At 38.4% G+C, this 4,918-nt stretch overlaps 1 long non-coding RNA gene across 1 annotated transcript; it reads left to right on the forward strand.

The window, feature by feature from the left end:
* The first annotated feature begins 437 nt into the window (after window positions 1–437).
* On the forward strand, window positions 438–4,409 carry LOC145442296 (uncharacterized). Its single transcript, XR_013916016.1, has 4 exons — window positions 438–1,222; window positions 1,286–1,399; window positions 2,551–3,767; window positions 3,837–4,409. It is a non-coding gene; the product is annotated as an uncharacterized LOC145442296 (long non-coding RNA).
* Window positions 4,410–4,918: the final 509 nt, after the last annotated feature.

Genomic DNA, 4,918 nt, shown 5'->3' on the forward strand with positions numbered 1-4,918 from the left:
ACTGTGTGTTGTTTTTCTTTTCGCTCCTTATTTTTCATTTTTGATTTATTCATCAACTATGATAATTGCTCCTGTCCTCGGTGGTTCGACTCTGAAGACTCTGTCATATCGAGTCTCCTGTTTACTTTGCATGTCGCATTTCACTATGTTACATTTTCGTTGGGTGATGTTGATTTGAGTTACCATATTTTGGAATCGGGAAAAAAGGAAACTTTCGAAAATTTCCAAACTTAGAATACTGAAGTAAAATCTGAATATGTAATGTGGATGAATAAAGATTTTTTTTCTCTCTCCCTCTCTCTGTTTGATCGTGAAAATCGCCGCAATTTTGCCGGTCGAATGATTTTGATTATTATGGTTTTGATGTCCAATGTCGATTGTGTTGTTATTATGACGTCATCATTGAATAAAATCCACAACAACTTTACGGCTATTACATCTGGATATGTGTGTATCTCGTATGAATAAACATTTTGGAATTCTGGAAATAGGCAAATACTTCAGGTCACTGAGGTCAGACGAAGTCGATTCATTTCGTTGCATTGGTACGCCTAGGTGTGAAATTACAAATGTCAAAATGCCCTGTTTTTTGTCGTATCTTCACAAGAATTTTAAGCGAGATGTAGCGAGACCGAGACGTAGTTATTTCCAAAAAAAATACTGGTGCCGTGGTGCGTGTAGCCATGAAACATGTTCAACTGCGGGAAACTGTAAAACCCGCAAAACCTGCAAAAGAGCGGAATATTCAGGCAATGTGTGTATATTTTACAGTATTGTCGCTACATGGCTATATAAGGTACGGTATACAAGATATCATGCATTAGTTACCGTATGAAATTCAACTATACGTACGTACAGTACACAAGACTGGTACTACACTGCTACTCACCCGCAAAATCCAGCTGGTTATCCACAAAACTAGTTACAATGATACGTTCCTAACAAATTCGGTTCAATCCCAACCCGTAGCAGCGAAGTTTGAAGTTTTGGATTAGAAAAAAATATGACGGCGAGAAATCCATTTATTTTTATTTACCGGTATAGAATATAGCCATTGCTAGAATATTGCCATAAAGATTGAGAAATGATTTCGTCTCATAATCATTGGAACCATTTTGTTGAACTGGATATCTCTTATTTCATATCAAACAAGTGATGGAGTATACTGTGGTCATATTTCTTCTGATAGCGCTGGGCCATATACCATCAATTCATGCCTCAGGTATTTTGATTCCTTGCATATGACAGGCCTAGGCAGTGATATCTGATTCATGTTTTGCTGCAGTTTTTGATTGCATCGATTTTATTGCGGCTGCCGATTGCTCAACGATATTGGCAAATGGGGAATGTGAAACTGTGAAAGGCAGAAATAAATGTTAAAAGACGTGTGATTTTTGTGGTAGGTCAAGCTTCTACAAGTTTTCTGTGTGATCTAGGACATGAAAGAAATTTGGCCTGATAGCCTAATACTTGAGATAAACGACTGTTATAAATCTTCACATCTTGGGTAGCCCAGTCGAAAATCACGACCATTACGGCTTGTCATTTGCCGCTTATGGTTAAGTCAATATTATCATGTTGCACTGTCTGTTGTGGGCTACTGTTTCTGCCCGGCACTCTGAATTCTCTGATCAGAGAATGGACTTGGACAACTACAAAATTTTGAGCTTTTCCAAATTAGATTAGAATTAGAATTATAGCTAGTTTTTCCAAATTAGATTAGCATTAAAGTATACAATTATTTCATGAATTAGAATAGAATTAAGTTTAGAGCAAAGAAACATTTCACAAATATGATTATAATTAGATTACCTCGGCATTTTGCTGTAATTAGTCTAATTTGGCTAGATAACGAGAATCTCTAGGCGCAGAAGCCTGTCTAATGGTTTATCTATAGACGATTATCGTTGCAATTAAAACACATTTTCAACAAGTTTAGAGCAATAGAGACAGCATAAGAATGAATTTAGGAACATAAGATTCGCAATTGATTATGCGACATAAAATGACCAACAGCTGATTCTTTGTCAACGCTTTATAGGTTAATAGGGCTATAATGGCGAGAGGGTCCTAGGCTATCCAAGAAAGCTTGATTATATATAAATGATTGTTGAATTATTAACGCAAATAAAGGTGATCAACTAACATGTATGATCGCCAACAGCTACTATTCAACGAAAAACAAAACAAAAACATGTCCATTCTCCAGCCTACCAGATCTTCTCCATGTATAGGTCGATTTGCATAGCATTAGTGAATTAGATCATCTCAAATGCCTAGCAATTCAGCTCATATCAACCCACTAAAAGTGTAGTGATGTAATTTGTCCTCTTTGTAGGTCGCTATACTGTGTTAATTGTGATCTCTCAGAAATGGATGCTGCAATGCAAAAGTTGTCGACGGTTATTAAACTGACAACTTTTATGCATTGTTTATCGACTAATTCAGGCACCAATGTGACAATGTTGGCCTATTATTAACGAAAATTATAGTTTGAATAATAATTACAAAGTTCAAAGCTACACACATTAGTGATATCAAATTATGCAGGCGGGTGGACAGCATGGTCCATCTGGGGTGACTGCAACGGACCCAAATGTGGAATAGAGGGAGAGAGAACAAGAGGGAGGAGATGCAGGCAGAAAAGCTCGAGCACAGACTGTCAGGGAAGCAGCGTCGACGTTCAGAAGTGCGTTAGCGACAGCTGCTATGAGTCGAAGGTATGTTCTTGTTGGCCAGACTTGTACATTGTACAAAGTACTGAATTTTCAAAATGCGCAACTATCACTAAAAATGGAACTACCGGCCGTAAACCGGGGTAACTTTGGACTTAATGGTAACTTTGCACACTAAGCAGTGAAAGATTTAAATGGTTATTGATGGAAAGGGGTTCCAGCTGGATGTCCAATTCGTTTTCATGAGGCAACAGTACCACAAATAGTCTCAATAAAAGGTGGATTAATTTCACCACCAGATAAACTTGACCCAACATTGATAAATTAATGGCGGGGGTCAATTTCATCAAAAGTGATGGCCAATAAACTTCTTACGACCAAACATAGATAGCATGTAATTCATAGATTCAAAATTTGGCAGTAGATACATCTAAGTAGTCTTAATCCATGGCAACAATCTCAGTGGGCTCACCCTTAGATCAATACAAGAAAATGTGATGTCCAAAGTTACCCCATCAAATTTTATCAAAACGGGGTAACTTTGGACAGTGAAAAATGTGATATTTAGAGCTCTGGAAAGTGGCTGCTTCATCTGTGTCAAAGTGCATCGTCAACTATTTTCCTTATGACAGGCCTGATAGCATCTTAAAAATGGAATGAGAAGGTTAATAAATTAAGGGCGGAGATAATAAAGTTGTATTAGCAATTAAGTAGATTATCATGTTCGTCAGGATTTATCAACCCTGGCTTAAGTAAACCGGTTGATCGCAGCGCATAAAGTTAGTGTTAATCTCATTATTTAACAAACCGGAACAAACTACAGATAACTAGTTATCTATAAAAACTGCGTACCATTCCTACGCACAAATATTTCCGATGATGACTGTGCCAATCGTCTCCTAGGTAGTGGCGTCACTAAACAATCAACGAATTACGTATGGTGGCTCTTCCACGTCGTATGGTAAGTTTTGAGCATTTATCCAAGCCAAATTTCATTTTTATATCTTCCGAAAACTCATGAACAATTTTCATTTGGTTATTCAGGTCCGTATCGGATTTCGCATACAGTTTCAGATCATCCATGAACAAAAGGTGATGAATCTTTTGCCCTTCAGAATTTGCTTCTTTTTTCATCACGTATCCTGTTTCATTTTTTCTCAGCAACTCACTAAGTGGAGCTAAGCTGAGGCAGAACAGAAATGGTGAGAATGAGTCGCCTTGGAAGATACCATTGCATATCTGAATTGTACAGGTTTCTGTTTCACCTTGGTCATGTTTGATCAACAGTTTTGTCTGCCAATTTTTCATTGAATTTTCAATAAATTTGATGATGATCGGATTCATTTTGTACATACGCATTGTTTTCAGTATCCACGTGTGAGGGACTGAATCGAAAGCTTTTTTGTAATCTATCCATGCCATGCTGAGGTTAGTGTGTCTCCTCTTACAGTTTTCAAGAATGGTTTTGTCAAGGAGCAGGTGGTCCTTACAGCCAAGGGCGCCTTCCTTGCATCCTTTCTGCTCAAGCGGTAGAAGATTTTCTAGGTGTTTGTAGCTTCGTTTTGCCAGGATTTTAGTCAGTGTTTTGTACATGGTTGTCAGGCATGTTATTGGCCTGTAGTTCTTGGGGTCCCTGGTGTTTTCATTTTTTGGAATAAGATAGGTGATCCCTTGTGTGAACCAGGCTGGGATCTCGTGCGAGCTGGTTGAGGATAAAAGCTCATTGTAGGTCACCGCTAGGTAATTATGTGTTGCAGTTAGTTTTTTTAGCCAAAAGTTTTTTCATTAGTATTAAATCGCAAGTCGGCTTTCTCTTCCCAAGTCCGGGGACCTATTGGCTGGGAAATGACAGAGCAGTATGATCATACAAATTTGAATTATATATTTTTGTAACTAATCTATTTTCCATGTAAATTGCATATAACTGTTTCGCATTAACCTTTTCACTTCTGTGAAAAACTAGTTTCGGTCCATTTTTCCATAGAACTCTGAACTCAGTGTGCACATTTTATCTTCTTGAATTGGAAAGAGTGAAACCACAACGCCGTATAGTTGGACGGTTATAATGTGGCCAAGAAACATGAGTAGTAGTAGTATAGATCGGTCGTGATGCGCCATTGTCTCTTATGGGCGCGGTCGCATGCGGCTGGAAAATCGGGGGTGGCATACGGCTCTTATTTCTTATGGGTGCGGTGGCATGCGGCTATTGCGTCTTATTGCGGGGGTGGCAAGCGGCTCTTATT

Source organism: Botryllus schlosseri, chromosome 7, assembly GCF_051294905.1.
Source record: "Botryllus schlosseri isolate E-star chromosome 7, Bs_hap1, whole genome shotgun sequence".
Classification (NCBI taxonomy): Eukaryota; Metazoa; Chordata; class Ascidiacea; order Stolidobranchia; family Styelidae; genus Botryllus; species Botryllus schlosseri.